The 19,318-nt window shown below is 37.6% G+C and overlaps 1 protein-coding gene across 9 annotated transcripts in view; it reads right to left on the reverse strand.

The window, feature by feature from the left end:
* Positions 1–19,318, reverse strand: part of map2 (microtubule-associated protein 2) — a 150,740-nt gene that overhangs the window by 76,553 nt on the left and 54,869 nt on the right. For all 9 annotated transcript variants that reach the window (XM_074694331.1, XM_074694330.1, XM_074694328.1 and 6 more), the window contains exon 3: positions 3,982–4,110. The gene's annotated coding sequence lies outside the window, so the exon portion shown is untranslated. The remainder of the gene's footprint in view (positions 1–3,981; positions 4,111–19,318) is intronic.

Below are 19,318 nucleotides of genomic sequence, written 5' to 3' on the forward strand. Positions count from 1 at the left end.
AAAAAAAAAAAAAACACTTTTGCAGTGTTTTTAAATTTCACATTTTTCAATTACTTTTTCTATTTTTGCAGATTTTTACAATTTTAAAAGGAAAATTTAAATTTCTAGGGTTAGGAAATTTAAGGGTTTTTCTAGGGTTAGGGTTACTTACAGAGAGTATGGATAATTAAAGACATTGAAATTAAAATCTTGCATTAACATTTTGTTAACTAGCTATGCATCACATCTGGAAATGAAGCCTGAACTGAAATACTCTCCCGCTCCCGCTCTCTTGAAATACTCTACAAATTATTTTCATAATTTTTAAAAAATATTTTTTTTTACTTTTGCAATGTTTTGAAATTACTATTTTTTTGCAGTTTTTTTATTTTAAAGAAAAATTAAAAATTTCTTTTTTTTAATTTAAATTTTAAATTTTTTTAAATTTGTGCAAATTTTTGAAACTTCAAATTTGTTACTTTAAATTTTGCTTTTGTAACACTTCATTTTTATTAATGCATAAACTGTTTGAAATTTTAACAATTTTCAAAATGTCATTAAAAAAATATTCTGCAAATCTAATAAAATTAAAAATAAGACATCAGACGTACAATTTTATGAAATCTAAAAAAAGTTTTTTTTTTCCAATAATTGCTCAATAGATTTTGAGTATATTTAGAATTTATACACTTCAAGACAAAGCCATTTTTGTGTCTCTGGAATGACTTCAATCCAGGTGAGCTGAGGCAAATGGCTCCTGTGAAAGTAAAGGTTACAGACCCAGGGTCTGGTACTTATCCTACTTAAATGTTGTCTGGAGGATGCTTTAATATGACCCTGATGAAGACCACAAGCTTGTTTAGAAACCCAGAGGGGAAATAACATTTCAGTTTCATCCCTTCCAGAAACATGAAAAGGACAGTGACATATAACAGGGGGAGGACAGGAGCGGGAGAGCTGTCTGGTCTGCCAGCGCTCTGTTTCATTAGAGGCTAAACTCCTGTAGGGGGTACAGTGTGAAACATGTTGTTCTAAAATAAAGTTACTCTCTTTCCAACATCGTTTTTTAGTTTTGATTTTTTTTAGATCTCGTATTCCTCTCTGTGAAACTGGGGAGCTGGTAAAGGTGGATCCTCCGCTTCTAAAACACTTTTTGTAGCTTTATTTCTTTTCAATGAGGCTGGATAAAAGTAATCAGTTAACAAAACTCAATGTATACCTTATGGCGTTTTCACACCTTGATGTTTTCAGGAGGTGTGCTGCATAGCTGTGGAACTTAGAGACTACATAAGGATTTGCTGCAAAAAGAGGAAAAAGAACACAAAGCGAAAACAAATATTTTGAGCTTATCAAAATCATATTTGTTATTCACGGTGTTCTATTAACTGCACATTTGTTTTCATTGAGAAAAACAAAACATTCACAAGGTTGAGTATCAGTCTTGAGTGTCACAATACATGCTGCAGTAGAAAACACACAGTAGACGCACATTTCTGTCTCATGACAACGCCACTGTTGGAGAGCCACTGCTGGGCACACATCAAACAAACCTCAACACCACTCAGAAAGCTGTTAGTAATATGAGACCACATGCTATTTAACTTTACCTGATGGGGAAAAAATGTGTGTCTAAACACGTTCTCAACAATCTGTTACCTTATACTTGATTGATTGTTAAGATACCAAGTTCCAACAATATCCAAATCAAGTACAGCTAAGATTTCTCATGTTTTTAAAACATACAATGGATTGAAAAATGCTAACAATCGGTAAATAAAAGAAAGTGAAGAGGAAGTCAGAAATGGTCAGATTTGTTGACACTGTTATCCTGATAGCCATGGCTACAACATCACTGCAGCTGTGTTAATTGAAAACTGGCATCTGGGTTTCTACTGAAAAACTTGTATCTAACTAATTATCTTTCCTGTTATTAAAAAAAAGTCAGGAAACTACATTTATAAGATAAAAGTACAAAAGTTGCATAAGAGCTAAAAAAAATAAATAAATAAAAATAAAAAATCTGCTTTTCAGTTTAGTCTCGTAAATGCATACATACAGTAGTAACACCACTAGGGCTGCACAATTTTGAGAAAATATGTTGCAATATTTTTGCTTCCTGTGATATTTTCTAAAGATTACTGCTTCACTCTGTTCAGCTGAGTTCTCTCTCTCGTCTCTCTCTGCCTCCTGAATGTTGTTTACATCAGTAAAGAGTCTTAATCATATTATTATCTGTTAATTATTGATATTGATCTGTGACATTTCCTTAAGTGATTCTTCTCACATCAGGTCAGACTGTTAAAGAACTTGCTCATCATTTCAGTTTCCCTCTATGACCCAATAATATAACAGTGATATTAATGGAATATGTAAACGCCACTCCAGCCTATGCATGAGAGCCAGAGAGGAAGCAAGAGTTTGTCCTCCTGCTTTTTTTCATGTTTTGAAGGTTAAAATAATCTTTGCCCAGAGATGTGAATCAATAAAAAGCTATGTTTAGTGACTTTTCTAGAACAAGCCCAATGCAGTTGTTGAAGATGGTTTGGCATGGACCGAGAAAAAAAAAAAGAGCACTGCAAAAAACTGATATATTTTCAAGTGTTTGATTTATTTTTAGAAATAATTGTCTAATACTCAATATGAGCTACATTCAACTGATCAGTCCATAAAAATGTCTTGTTTCAAGTTTTTTAAGACAAAAATTAGGTCTTAATTGAATGAAACAAGCAAAAAAAATAATCTGCCAATGGGACAAGAAAGATTTCCTATAGTAACTAAAACTCACTAACAATTCAAAGCTCATTTCTGTCCTAAAATAACTTGGAACAAGACATTTTTCTGGACTGGTCAGGTGAATGTGTCTCATATTAAGTCTAAAAAAAACATTTTCTACTAAAAAAAGGACAAAAATACTTGATGAGAATGAGAGTGATTTCTGCAGGAAGCAAAGAAAACTTCAAGAAACGGATTATTAGATTAAACTATGACTGTTTCAGGTTTTAAGGCAGCTCATGAAATCATGAGGCGTAAAAACAAACTGAGAAAGAGTTCAGACTAAAGATCAAGTCAAACGCACAGATCTGGAAGCCGCTGCCTTTAACCCTTATAGTGTTAAACAAAGCACCTTGTGTGGTATTAAACTACATAAACTTAATAAAACTCATGAAACCAAATATTTTTTTAGGCTCCAGACAGATCTTTCTCTTTTCTCTTCATATCACACAACCTTGGGATATGAATATGGTGCATGTACATATAGTGATGATATTACTGAATGGACAGATTGTGCAGCCCTACCAACCACGACACATTCGAGCACACAGCACCCAGAAAACTGAAGGCTAATTTGATAAAATCCTTTCCACCATCCACCACAGACCTCACTTCATGAAAGTCGGTCTTTGTGCGAGAGCAGAAACAAAGAGAAGCCATGAAAGCGTGACTGCCTTTCAGCAGGCCTTGGTGCTGCTGATCATCTCACTAAAGCAGCTCTTCTCCTCCCACTCAGTACCCACTTCCCACTCACAGCTTCTAGCAGCCTGCACTCACATGTACATCCACCCACACAGCCATTTCATCTGCGGAGGTAGCAGGCATTCTTTCTGTGTGTGTCTCTGCCGCTCTCTGTTTCTAATAGTGCTTTTTCTTTATCTGACAGGTATTCAGCACATTTCACATGTTTAGGAGAAATGGATGCAAGGTCTGAACAGACTTTTGATAAAACTCTGCACAGATTTAGTTTTGGCTTTGTTCATTCATTCATGTGGAGTGTCTTAGCTAAAACTAGCAGATGCTTTGTTTTTGATAAGAGGACTGTGTTCAGTCTTTAGTGCTTCACACTGGAAGTTACATTCACACACTGATGGCAGAGCACTAAGGGTACGCTTAGTGTGTGATAAGATATCAAAGTGATGAGATTCTCAAAGTCTGTGAGAAATTACTTCTGTTTCAACTTCAATTTGATCTCTGACAGAGCACATCTTGTGACAGGTGTGATCTTACCTGGTTCAGTGGTTTGAGTGAAGAGTCAAGCTTAATAGAAAAACTGTCCTTTCTCCAAATCTCACAGGGTGGAAGTCACGACTGTCAGGAGATCGCTCAAAACCAAACAGGACAATCTCCACGTCAGACCTGAAAATCATGAAGAAACAAATCAATCATCACTCAAGTCTTTGGATTAATATTACAGCTGATAGTGTTGATTCAGTTCTTAAAAAAAGAGCTCTTTACTCAAAAAGCAGAAATGTCTGGGACAGTTTTAACAAAGGCAGAACAGGATTGATAGGAAGGAGAAAAAAAGAAGGGAAGCAAGGAAAACATGAATGAAAGGAACAGAAGAGGAAGAAAGGATGAAGGGAAATGAGGGAAGAAAGAAGGGAGAAATGAAAAAGAGAAAGACAAAATGAAAAAAGGAAGGAAGGTAGGTAGAGAGGAAAGGAAATAAGGAAGGAACATAGGAAGGCGCAAAAGAAGAAAGGAAAAAAGCTGAAATAAATACACAAAATAAGCAATCAGGATCTAAGATTAACTGCCCCCAAGCACCGAATGTGGGCAGAATTTTTGCTATGTGAGTAAATTTTAAAAGTTTGCTACGTAGAGCAAAAATATTTGGGAAAAAAGGAAACAGTAACATAGCTAAAGGTAGAGTCTGAAGGATTTTCTCCAAAAATTAAAATGTCAACTTTTAGAATAATCCTGCTCCATCATCTCCTACAAGCCTCTTTAGATGTGTTTCAGTGTCTGTGTCTGCCTCAACCCCATCCTCTGCCTGTGTGTTGATGTTTTGGTTGTGTGGATTTCTGGGTGGAAAGTTAGCATGGTTACATCAGCCAATCACAACATGCCCAGTGTGCAAATGACTTTACATGTTAACTGTAACAAGTGGAAGAAGCTAATCAGAGCAGCTATGATAGCACAGATTAAGAAAAACACAACCAAAGTAAAAGGAAACACCCAACACATCAACCTTTTTCCTAAACCAGGGTGAGGATTGGCTCGACTTGCACTAGCTTCCGGGCACTAAGAGAGCACAACGGGACAGAGAGCAACGCATGCTGGTATGTGTCAAATAACCAGTGATTAGCTTGTGCTAACATGCTAAGTAAGGCGCACAGCTCTCAAGCCTCTCCCACATAGAAAAGCAATGCTACAGGTGGTTACTGGGCAAGTGAGTGTGTTCACGTAGCTTCAGTTGGAGGCAGTGGGTGTGGGCTGCCGCTGGCACTGATCCAAGGAGGAGCAGCCCAGTTGAATGTTGTATTTAAATGCAGACCCTACCTCTAACTATTTTTGCTGGATTTTGCCACATTTTTGGTGAAGCTGTACTATCTTTCTCCTGTTGCTCTCACCTCATACCACTGTTTACTAAGAAGGACTTCAAGCTTTTTAATGTGAAAGTGGGATTCTTGGGAGTAACACTAACAGAGCTACTGTAAGTGAAGGTTTATCACATGATCATTAGCGGGTTAAACAAACATCCCACTTACACATTGAGGGATGTTTAGCATGTGTTGCATTGATAAGACTTCATTTTACACTTCTCTAACTTGAATTGGTGTAAAAAAAAAAAAAAAAGACAGTATAATGAAATATAACATACTTCCATCAAAATGAATTCTTTTCTGGGATTCAGCTCAGCTAAGCTCTAAAGAATTCCTTCAGGCAAAAAGGAACAGGCTATGACATTTTTTTCTCCTCATGTGAAAACTTTCTTTAGGTCAGAGCTCCACAAATCAGCATCAGACATGATTTTCCCCTGAAGCAGCTCTGATGGCTGCTGTGGATCAGAACATTTTTCCTCCCTTGAAATAATTGGAGTGCATAACAGATGAAAGTGTCGCCTCACTTGCCAATACAAGACAAAAAACAATAAAAGCCAAACACATCAAGTACCAAGAAGGAGCTTTTAAGAAAATTAGTTTCAGGCATTTTGACAGTGAGTGTGTGAAACTGGTGCAGAAAAACTCAGGAGTACAGTCAGTTGTCTGCTGTTTGTCAGAATTTCCTGTTTTTTCTCTAAAGCCAAACGTTACGTCACTTTAGTTCAGCAAGTTTTAAAAGATTAACATGATTTTTGTTTTTTTAAACTGCAATCCCAGGTGTTGTTTTATTCCACACCTAAAGAACTGAGTATAAGGACTGAATATATTTTGCTTCTTCTTTTGTTTCAGATATTTTTCACCTCAAAGTGTGTGTCCCCTCATTCAAACAGATAACCTCAAATCATGGTTGAAGCATTTGTTTGTGTTTTAAATAAATGATGCCCTCCTATAACAGTCTGGTCTGACATCATACTTCAGAGGTAGCAGACAACTTTATTATTTTGTTGTTGTTTTGTTTTACCACAGGATAACAGTGTTACACAATATGAAATAAGCCAGGATGCATGTAAAAAAAAAAAATCACCATACTTATCCATTTAGTTTTATCTATATGTCTCTGGCACTAAAACACTCCAAAATCGTGCTGTGCTAGCTTGTGTGATGCGCATGCTTTCAGTTTCATTTGCTGCAGCTGTATTTTGCTCAAAATAAAACATGGAACATGGAAACTCAGACTTGAAGTGTTCTGTGATATTCTGGTTCCACAAAACCAGCATATTACTTTTTACACCTCAAATACACCAAATCCATCTGCAGTCCATCTTCACTCTGTGGAGTCCCCCCACTTCCCACTCTATTGGTAATTCTCTTTTCATTCATGTTGGGCTATAAAACCTCAAACCTGTTGACTCCTGGTTTGGCTTCGCTCATTATGTGCGTTTTTCATTGTAGTCAAGCTAAATACAAACTGGTTTTGACACAGTTTGTTTGATTTTGAAAGCAATTGGGTGTTTTTAGGTGGTTTCCGGTCACAATTTCCTGTCCCGCTTGATCTTTCCTGCAGTGAATTTATGTGTCTGGCAAAAATAGGATTGGTGCGTATTACCTGCGACCTGCCGGACCAGCCTTGCAGCTGGATTATAACTAAGTGGATCAAGTGTAAACTAACAGATTGACTTGAATGGGAACCTATCTGATCCAGCGCCATGATGGAACAGAGACGCATCTGGAGTATCAGAATTAGAATACTTCATTGATCCCCGAGGGGAAATCTTGTTTCAGTTGCATCCCTTCCAAGACATAAGACAAACTCAGACATAGGAAAACAAAAAGGATTGGGATTAACCTAGGAGCTGCCAGCTAGCCAGCGCCCCTTTGAAACAGGTCTGAAATAACAACATTGGGAGAAGAGAGGGGGAAAAAAATGTAAATTCAAAACTATTAGTCCAGCCCCAGAGTATTTCAGCCATTAAAACTTCACTAAAAAGAAATATTTCTTTTGATAGAACAATGATATATTTACCAACACAGCTAGAAATATCATAGCATTTTGCAAGGGAAAAAACAAACAAACAAACAAAAAAATATAAATAAAAAAAATAAATAAAATAATGTGTGTATATATATAAAAAAAAAAAAAAAAATATATATATATATATATATATATATATATATATATATATATATATATATATATATATATATATATATATATATATATATACACACACACATATATATATATACACATATATATATATACATATATACATATGTATATACGTATGTATATGTGTATGTATATATATATATATATATATATATATATATATATATATATATATATATATCAATCAACTGACAGCCTAGTGTAATTACAGCTGAAGACTAAGAGCTTGGAAACCAACACTGTTTGACCTTTTTTCTGAGAACAAAAAGAAAGAGTGAAAGAAAGAGAGGAAAACAAATAATATTTTTGTTCTTCGGTTAAAAAAAAAAAAAAACAGCTGAGGGTCACTGGTGAGTCAGTGTAAGTAATAAAAGTTGATAAATCAGTTGTAGGAAAATTAAGGCCCTTTAAAAGTATTAAAAAGTCTTGAATGCAATGTTATGAGGCATTAAATTTTTATTGATATTCAAGCTTTGACTCCAAAATTATCCATGAATATTTGTTTTCCTCCTTGCGACTGTTACAAACTAACCTGACCAGACAGACAGACAGCTCCATATATCTACCATGGAAGTAGTCCATCTGGTTCAAGAACATTTTCAGGGTCTGAACCTTCAAAAATAACCACACCTGGTGATTGGACGATCTTTCTGCTCGTCACACTCATCACAGACCAGCATGAGGATCTAGAAAAAGCTTTAGCATCTCAAAATATTTCTCTCTAGATCATAAAAGTTTCTCAAGACTCCTTAGAAAATTTCTCAGACTTTTGAGGACCTGGGATCTTGGATTCTTACGATTTACAGAAAGCTCCTCCCAGTTTCCCCTGATCGAAGTTGTTTTGGAACAAATTTTCCTTGTTCAACGCACCTTTTTACTGGATACAATGCAACAAGATAAAGTATTTATCGATACAGTTATGTAGCGCTGTTGTTTGAAGCATGATAGCAAGCAAAGTTGTAGTTTTGTGAGGGGCAGGCTTTGTGTAGCCCTAGCAGCCTAACATATCCGTAGGCTAACGTGACGACAAACTCAGTTCATACAGTAGTTTAGTAGCCGTTGGTATCGCTGATAGAAAGCAAATAACACAATCTCAAGCACATGTCCTAAATTTTAAAAATGATGAAATAGATTTTTTTTTTTTCTGCAAGTTGGCCTTGAATAACTGCTGTTACTTTTTGTGGGAATGGGAATGTCAATTAACCTGCCTTTAGTTTTATTTATCCTTTCATGCTTAATTCCTTCTCAGTTTACCTAATTTATGTTGAAATGCAAACTACAACCATCAAAGATTGGTTGCTGTCAACAGCTTAAAGCCACAATAAGGTCTTCAGACTTTTTGAAAGGTTTTTGAAAGGAATTTAACCTCAGGATTTCAGCATATACCCTGTTAATTAATGAGGTTTGGTTCCCACAACAGCAGGGACCCAGAAACAAAACATCTAAGGAAACGCCTTGAGAGAAAAAATGATATAATAAATATTTGTTGCATTGAATGAGTCATGAAATAGATCCTGTATCATAACTGTGGATCCAAATACTGGCAACAAATCTGCATGAAAAGTTTCAGTTTTAACTCTCTGTGAGATGAACTTCCCTGACCTACATGATCAACTCATCTGACTTCAATTATGTGCGGTCAAGAGTTTCCAATAAAAATGCAAATGAAATCCCTTGAAGGGGAATGACTCACAGTTAAGAGAAAGGTGGAGCCTTTGGTGGATCCCATTCGAAGAACGATGACACTACAGCAGACAGTCTGTGACTTTAGTTTTGTGTCCATATTATACTCTGTTTACACCACCGGCATTTCCTTTTTTTTAACTTCTTCTCAGCTCACCTTGAGGAAATATGTAGCTGCCAAAGGTCAGGTGGAGCGGTCAGAAGAAGTGTTGGTGTTCAACTGAATAAATCTATCCACAACAGTTAGAGATGAAAGTTAAATCCATCAGTAGTTTGGATGCAGAAGAAAACAGGTTGCAAGCTCTGAGTACAGACTCTTTCTTTCTACATGCTGGGATTGGTATGTTTCTATTTGCTGTGACCCTCACTCAAGTTCTGTTTACTTCGCTCTTGAACAACAGGTGAAAATGTTTTTGTAATTACCTAACCTTCTCCAAAGTGACTCACCCTTTCATTTTTTTTTCTGTTGCCATGGAAAGAAAGCATTCAACGTCTTACCCAACAGCAACAGGTAGAAACTCATGCTGTTATACAACACCTGTGCGTTCAACAACAGTCTTTGAAGAAGACATTTCTGAGAAGTTGTTCTCTGTCCTGCAAACCGGCTCTTATCTGGGATCAAATGCGTCCTCCTTGTCTTCTTACAAACAAACAATCCTCTTTCAAAGAAGAGTCTGATGTCTTATTCATACCTGTGCCACATGAAATGTTTCACTTCAGCGTAACAACTCCATAACAACACGATTAGACACATTATCCTCCCTTGACACTGGAACAAAAAGGGTTTTAATGAAACTGAGTATCCGTTTTCTCTCCAGAGCTACAAGAAATACTCAACGTCCTAGCTGGGATACCTTCAAGTTGCTTTTTGTGAGGCACAAACTATGCACGGGGGCTTCATGGGGTGCAGCGTTAACCACAGTCAATTCACAACAAGAGGCTCCCAGACGCACCGATATGGCTGAGAGATCAGGTCACATCCCCAACGAGGCTGTAGCCCTCAAGCAGTGTAGGCTTGAGGCCAATCTGTAGCACCTTTACTGCAAGTCATTCCCTACACTTGATTCCCTGCTCTATCTGCGCACCAGTCCCCCCTAAAATGAAGGTATCCAAGAAAAGGTTCCTGGTTCAAAATCAGCTAGTTAACTGGGGGACCAGGTACAGTCCAACTGCAAGCTCAGTAAGTTAATCAGTGACTCTAATTATCTGTAGATGCTGATGGATGGATGGATGGATGGATGGATGGATGGATGGATGGATGGATGGATGGATGGATGGATGGATGGATGGAAACAACCTGCTTCTTTGTTTTTGTTCTGCCTTTTCTAAAAAGACAAAAGACGTTGCATGTTTTCACTTATTTATTTTACATTCATGCTGGAATACTTCAGCAACTATGGGTTGCTCAGCAGGATAAAAACAAAACACTGATTAGTCCAAAATTAACCTCTCAAGTTATTACCAAGAACTTTTGTATCCTCATTTTCTTTAAGGGTATTATATATATATATATATATATATATATATATATATATATATATATATATATATATATATATATATATATATATATATATATATATATATATATATATATATATATATATATATAAACACATTTACATATATACATATATATATTAAAAAAGCTAAAGGAATATCCATTTTATTTAAATTAATCAATGTTAAAGGAGAATATAGAATAGCAGATAAGTCAGTCTGCTTTTTATTTCATCTAGTGTTGCCTGAACATACCTATCTGGAAGCGTGACCCAGTTAAAGGCTGGTACACATTACAAGATTCTCTAAAACTTCACACATTTAGAGTGCACACACCTGATGATACAAAAGACAGATCGCACAAGACTTCTCGCTCCTGATCTTACAGAGTGTGGTCTGCACTCCAAGGACACCACACACTAACAGATTCTTCAGCAGAGCTTCAGCTTCTTCACGCTCAAGATTCCAAGTCTTGCGCAATAAAACGTGACTTTGGTGTAAACAAACGTAAAGGATGAACGGGAGGTTCGTCCTTTACGATGGTTGTTTTTGGACGCTAGAATTTAGAGAAAAAAAAACGGACACATACACACACACACACACACACACAAAAAAAAGGATTTCTGGAAAAGGTTGTAGAGACGTTGGGGATGTAGGCTGTATGAATAATAATGCGAGTTGTTGGTGAGAAAAGTCGTTTTAAGTATTACAGATAGATTTCTTACTTTCGGTCAGTCAGCTTAGTTAGCTTGCATCTTGATTGGCTCTGCTCCGGTACATGTGAGATTACATGCTCTACCTGCTTGGCTCTTCTCTCAGAGCACCCCACACACTACAGGATTTTCAGTCACAAATATTAAACATGTTCATCATCTTCGATCTCTGAATCTGAGGCCTTCCGAGCGGCTCCGACCAGAAGAAATCACTCTTAACACACCCCACACCACAAGAAAATCACATATGATGTCATCAGACAATCAAGCCTTTGCTGGCTTTGATCATGAGGGGGAGATTGGGACAAAAATCAGCCTGATTATCCTGTAGTGTGTACCCGCCTTAAAGTGATACTACGGGATGGAACAAGTTGGGTCCTATCACAAGGTTTAGGGCAGAAATTACCCCTACAGCAGTGATTTTGTGCAGCAGAAGCCCAGAGCACTCGCACCAAACACCCCCTCCCTGCTCGTCTGCCCTGCTCATCCCAAGCTTTCACACAAAAACACCGCTAAATAAGGCTCTAGTTCTCATCGTGTCGTAAAACGGCGCTACCTCTGCTGCAGAGCCACAGCTGGCTACGAGGCGCTAGCTGCTTAGTGTATCAGTCCGCGCGCGGCGAGCCAGATTTAAACAAACGCAGGTAGTCTGCCAGGACTAGAGCCTTATTTAGCGGTGTTTTTGTGTGAAAGTAACGCGCTGAAAATTCTCTAAATAAAACGTGAATGCAGACCCATATCAGATTTTTTCGGTGGGAGTCCGTTTATTTGTGTTTTTGGTCAAGTAAAAAATGGCCCCGTCTGAGTGCAGAGGAAACCGGCAGAGGAGCAGGGAGGGGGTGTTTGGTGCGAGCGCTCTGGGCTTCTGCTGCACAAAAACACTGCTGTAGGGGTAATTTCTGCTCTAAACCTTGTGATAGGACCCAACTTGTTCCATCCTGGAGTATCACTTTAAGAGTAAGTAAACTTGACCAAGTAGCCTTATTAAAAGGTGTTTATGCAGTTTGTTATAATAAACCAGCAGATTGTAACACAGTATATAAGAAATAAAGAAAATAAAACCTCACAGTAATAAACATCTATATTGCTTGACTAGACATTTATCAACTTATCTGAACTAAATACTAATATTTTAAATGGAAATGAAAAGAGGTGAGTTATTCACATGAAATAAGGAAAGTCAAAAAATCATTCTAGCATTTGTATACGCACAAATTAAGTATTTCCATTAATTGTGAACGAAACAGAGGCACAGTCCTTTGGGCTAACATGAAACAACAAAAACAAGCTCTTTATGTTTTTAAAGTTTTCGCAAAAATTTTGAACTAGTGTGTTTTCCAGCACATCAATTTGAACCTTATTTCAAAGTTCATTGGTTAAAGAAACCAGACTTTTAATTTCCTGGTTAATCCAGAATTCTGTAAATTTAATTTAAAAGTTGAAACCATATTGCGTAGTATTGTGTTGTGAGTCACCTGCCAGTTTCTTTTGAACGAGCAGACACTGTTGTATTGGTCCCAGTTATGTCCAGAGTCATTCGCTTACTGTTTTTTTTTTAGAACAAACAACGCCACACTTCAAGAAGCAGAATGTGGTCAAATCTGGAAATCTCTTTTGAACCATCCTCCTCTTCCTCTAGTGTGAAGGTCCTCTCCGCTCATGTCTTATGCAACCCTGTACCTACACACACACACACACACACACACACACACACACACACACACACACACACACACACACACACACACACACACACAAACACACACACACACACACACACAAAGATCACACTCCACTAATTCTCCACATACACACACAGAAACACAGTAAGAGCGCTTTGTTCTGCCTCTTGGGAGTGTACATCCAGCAGCCACCTGTCAGCCCATATTTATTACTGTCAGCAGGGGGTGATGTGAGTGAGTGTGAGTGTGTGTGTGCATGTGTGTGTGTGTGTGTGTGTGTGTGTGTGTGTGAGTGTGTGTGTGCATGTGTGTGTGTGTGTGTGATTTCCCTGCATTAAAAAGGCATTTTTCAAATTCCTGATTTCTCCAGGCTTTCATATAAAAAGAAAGTTTGACACTAAAGATTTCTCTGCAGCATTGTAAGGTGAGTTACTCGAAGGTGTGATTCAAGATCAGATGTTATATAAAGCTTTAATTTTTAATGGGGGTGTGCACTGAGAGCAAAGGGATATACCTCTAGCTGTGTTGAGTCTGCAAGAAAACTCAGAGCGTGCTGCCTCTCTAAAAGAAATGCAGTATCCTCCTTAAAACAGAAGCTTCTGGAGAGACAAAGGGCGCTAAACCAAAAAAGCTCTGTCCCTTTCTCCTGATTTAAATCTAGAAATATTAAACTGTGTAAAGTTATGAGAAAACCAAAAAGAAATCCTTTGCATCTGTCAAACCCATCAAAGAAGTGTCGTCCTGGTCACATCAGGCATACTCTGAGCATAAGTGTTGTTTTATGGTGATGAAATTCCACTTGAGGACGTCAATGGCGTAATGAGCTTTTTTATAAACCTACTCCATCAATGCAACAGAGAGACGTTACATCGTTCCTATTCATCACCCTTAACATCTCCATTTCACACCAAAGGATTCAAAGAGTTCATTCATCACTGTTCATCATCACCATTGTATCTGAGACGGTCTGAAGAAGCATGAGAGGATTACAACAATAGACTGAGTCTGTGATGACCATATGGAAACGTCTTTTCTTCTACCGCTCACAATCAAGATTCTTTACTTTCTGTGTGTGAAGCTTCATAAGGTTTAATGGGACGGATGTTATTAAGACCACATCAGTGAGTGTATAGATTTCATCCACTTGAAGCATCTTTCAAACTCTTAGAAAGAAGAGCAATGCCTAAACTAATGAATCAGCTGATGTTATCCAAGACTTATAGATTTTTAAACTTCCTCAAGCTGAAAAAAAAATATTCTAGATGACTTTTATCTACTGCCAAGTTTTAACTCCTCACAGCTTTCATGGCTAAAGAGCAGGACCATCTTTTAAATTCAATATCAAACCTTTGGTCGAACTGCATTTCAATCTGCTTACCAGGACGTCAGAGACTCAGCTGTGTGAATGAATATTGCATTGACTTGTATAAATAATGAAAGAAGACACTGTGGCTGTACTGTACATGTAAAGCCTTAAGATTCACATTTGACTGTTTGATGTCTAAGACTAAAGGTTATAGTGGATGGAGTAAAACACTCAACACCTGTTTACATTGACTGGTGAATAAGCTAATTCACCCTTTGTGTTTCTAAAAGAGTATTACTCTATGACCAAAGCTGTTCACTGATCAGACTACAGAAACAGTGAGCACTTAAGAAATGTATCAGACCCACTGCTCACTAGGCCTCTGACTTCCTGTTAAATATGGGCTGGTGACCAATGTATACCACTTAAAATAACAGATATCCCCATCACTACTGTCCACTGGGAGAGGCCAAAACCAATCCTGACTACCATGTTTTTGCATGGAAATCATAAGCTGCTGCATAAGTACTAAAAACTGCAGTTCACTGAGCATTAACTTGAGGCTGGCTCTAGCAGTAAACTACATACTCATCAGTTTGAAAAAAAAAAAGATTTTTCCAGCAAAAATAAACATGATTACAGTGGCCTATAGGGCAAACAATTAATTTAATCGTAAATTAATTCCTCTATCAGCGCACACTGTACAGGGGTGACATCTTTCTATTCATCGGTTATTTAGAAGATATTAAGACTTTGAACCAGCAAGGATTGATGGGAGGTTTAAGCAGTGGTTTGAAGCCGGTGTCACATCCTACTGTTCAATATCCTCCAAAGGACAACTGGACAGTTTCACGAAATTATCTGATTCATATGGCTTGGAAAAACAGGACTTCTTCCAATACAAACTAGAGATTACTTCAATAAGAAAATTAAACCTCCAGACAAACTTGACACTGATCTTATTGACATTTTTGTTGATATGTACAAAGGTGAAGACATAAAGAAGCTAGTCTCAGTTATACATTCAAAGACTCAATCCACTAAAACTCATTCAACAAACAAGGTCTGATAAAAGTGGGAGAAAGAATCTGGACTTGTCATTTCAGAAGAAGATTGGCTGAATATGTGTTCTGTCCACCTGTCCACCTCTACCAGCTCAGGTCTCTGGAGGGGTTTTTGCTAGAAAAATGTAATGAGGTACTTTATAACCCCAAAAATAAAATGTATCCAAACAGAGGTTGGTAGGGGTCTATGTTGGAGGAAATTCGGAGAACAACTAGCAGACCACTTTCACATATTTTGGAACTGTTTCAAAATCCAATTTCATTGGGGGGAAGTAACTAGGACATTACAAGACATATTTGATCCTGAGATTGACTGCTCATTGTCCACAATCTATCTTGGTAACATACCCACGCACTTCTCAAAAAAGGTAAGTACCTATTAAAGATTTTATTAGCGGCTTGTTAAGCTGTTACACGAAAAAGGTTGCAACTCGATACTCCAACAAAGACTGACTGGATCAATATTGTGTCTCAAACTGAAGGTATGGAAAGATTGACCTTCACTTAACCTAAGAGCAGAAACTTTTTTTTTTGCAAAACTGGGAAAAATGGATTGTGTTTATATCACCGAAGGCTTGAACCACTATTCTATAAACTGACTGTATTTTTTATTTATTTTTATTCATTTATTTAGTTTTTCCTTTGTCTCAGTGACATTAAGATGTACAGATAACCCTCTGTTAATTATCTTTGAGCTGTACTTTTTTTCTTATGCTTGTTTGCTATATCTAGAAAAAAAACATTAAAGTAAAAAAAAAAAAAAAAGAAGAAGAAGAAGAAGATATTAAGATTACAAGATTGCCCAATCAGAGCTGCTTGATAGGCAGGCACCCTATAGCTGTTGGTGTGGAGGCTCAAAGTCCACCCCATTTCCAATATGGCCCCCGCTTCAGAAATCTGTATCAGAAATAGACAAGCTACGTCACAGAGACTACTTCCACTTATCATACAGTACGGTTTGGGGGGGAGACTGTTTCAGGGATAGGCTGCGAAAGCAAAAGCTCTGTCCCTGGAGATGTAGTACTTGGTCTTTGTGATGAGCTCATCTGATGAGTAAAGGTGGTGGGATGGGCAGGGGTGACAAAGAAAAAAAAGATTTAATGTTTACAATATGTCTTCCTTTGACAACAAGTGTCAAAAATCTGCATCAGAAACAGATGGGTGATGTCACTGAAACGACAGATGTTAACTAAAATCTCCAGGAGGAGGAGAGTGGTATACCTTCTAGGTAGGGCTGAACAATTAATTGAATTTAAAACAACATCGCAATGTAATATTTTCAAATTGCAAAGGCTGCAACTGAAAAAAAAAAAAAAAAAAGGTTAAAAGTGCATTTAAAAAGTGCAGACCACATGTTTATGTATTTCAGTGCTGAGCCCAAAATGTGTTGTTTTTTTATATATATCTCTGCACTTTAGTTTGTGTTTTGTTACTGATGAGAGATTAGTACGATTTTTATATATTTGATAAATATATGTTCACACAGTGTTTCTTTTTCATTTTATAAAACAGTGCACTCCACATGTGCACTCCTTTCTCTGATTCTATTTACGGTAATTAATGATAATATTATTACATGTCTACAAGGCTTGAAGTTAAATCAATCAGCCAATATTCTGCTGGGAATGTAATAGTTAAATAAAGATATGTTATTTTTATCAATTCATGCATCATTTCATCTCATTTCATTATAGCACGTGGGCCTGGCCTAGAGGAAAGAATTATTTGTATGTTGACGGTATCTTTTGTCGTGTGGGTCATACTATAGATTTGTTTATTGCTTGTGTTAAGTGAATAATGTAGAAGATTTTATAGTTTTCAGGAGGAAGAAAAAATTCTACAATAACATAAACAAGCCTCAGAGGCTGAGTTAGAATGACTGTGATAATGTTTTTAAGAAGCAGTCAGCAGCATCCTCTCAAAGCAATCATACCAAACAAACAAATGAGTGATGTATCAAATGTGATAATTAACCCCATCTTTTTAAATATCTTCATTCGGCACCTTAGGAACATGCCTGAACTTACAACGGAAGTATAAATACAGCCTTAAGGAGACTTGTTGCATGATACTTACTGCTTCGTTTAACCCACTGTTGATATTGTTTGAAGATTAGAGGTTTTCAGCTAACTGAGGAGTGGAGCAATCAACTCCTTTAGGCTCAATCTGTCATCAAAAAGATTGAGATTTTCTTTCTACCCTGTCATAAATAGTTGCAATCAAGTGTCTTAAAATGAAAACATGTTGCAGCCACCACTATTGTGGTTTTATTGTTTCCAACACAGTCATGCCTGTACAGCTCTGACTGGTTTGAGCACCTTGATGACAAAAAGAACAACAGACACAAAAGACAGTGAGACAGTTGATCTGAGAATAGAAACCAGAGACAAAGAGACAAAAAGAGTTGCAGAGGAGGGTGGTCAAGAACAGAGGGAGGGATGGAAGGAAAATGGAAGTCTAGCCCGAGGAGTGTGTTTGTGTACGAGTGTGTGTGTGAGTGTGTGTGGAAAGGGGGGGGGTCAGCCATTACATCACCGCTGCAGTGGCTGACAACATGAACAGTACTATCAGTCTCACTCTTTCTTTGTGTCTCGTTGCTTCTCTGTACGTCTTTCTTTCTCTTATGTCTCCCCTACATCCCACTAACCAGCCGAGATGTCACCTGTATCCAAATTACAATCTCTTTTCCTTCAAGTATTGTGACCATGATGCATTTCTGTTTTGAAAATTTAACACTGAAACAACACAGATGTTTCTGACTTTATCTTATATAACACACAAAACTACATAATGGGTGCCACATACTTAACACTATCATGGTAAAACATGAAAAAAACATGTTTTAGATTAGATCTATTTTAAAGGGGACATATCATGCTTGTTTCTCCTTTTCACTATGCCATACTAGGATGCCTGTAAAGCATTTCTGCCCTCAGTACAAGTCATTTAGTTCCTTCATTGCCCCACAATAGCGTTCTCAATATCCTCATTTCAGGCCATTCTGAAGATCTCGTTGAAACGCTCCATTTCCAGAATGACCTCCAGTTACCTCGCAACGTCACAGCCCTTTGTGCTCTGATTGGTCAGTTCTATCAGAGGGGCGGAGGGGGTAGAGCCAGGGGGCGGTTTTTGCAGCATGGCAGTATTTACAAAATCACCATATTGAATGGAGCAGACCGAGCGAGTTTGCTGTTTGCCAAAACTTCACCGTAAGGCATTGATAGCACTAATAAAACGGCAGAGTGTAGGATACGTCCTTTTGTATTGGACCCCGAGTCAGACCCGGACGGTTTTGCAGCTCAGGAGGAAGAAAATCCACCTGGACACAGATCATCTCAGGACGCTTCAGTGTGGTGAGTCAAAGCGGTACTGTTACATGTATAGATTATACGTGGAAATATAGGCAGACTTCACCAATAAACTATTTCTATAACAGGGCTCCATCCTGCTCCTTCACTTTTCTCTGTCTGTTTTATCCATCATGCTGAAAGTGTAGTCTAAAGATCACCTCTACCGTCACTTCATCACTATGTTATTACCACAGCATTATTGTGGTCCAAGTTCACAGTGTATGTCAGAACAAGCATGCAAATATCACAGTCTCACAAGTATTACCACGTCTGCTAAAACTACAGTGTTTTAACTGCTAATTCATTATGTAAAGCCCAGCTGCTCAGCAGAGCAGAGTCCCTGCATCCAGCACTCAGTCAGTCGGCTCTTGGTGGGTGTATCCCTCGGTGGCGGTTGTGTGACTAACTGACATCACAGAGGAGGAGCTGCTTTATCAGATTACCCCAATAATAAGAAAGGATCCTCGTGTCATCACAAAGGTCGAAATCTTGCAGCCATATGGCAATGACCTATTTTCAGAGGCATCAAATCTCATTCTAGGATATCAGA

The sequence above is a fragment of the Halichoeres trimaculatus genome, unplaced genomic scaffold, assembly GCF_033239565.1.
Source record: "Halichoeres trimaculatus isolate MK-OKI-2021-1 unplaced genomic scaffold, fHalTri1.1 fHalTri1_scaffold_19, whole genome shotgun sequence".
In the NCBI taxonomy this organism is placed as follows: Eukaryota; Metazoa; Chordata; class Actinopteri; order Labriformes; family Labridae; genus Halichoeres; species Halichoeres trimaculatus.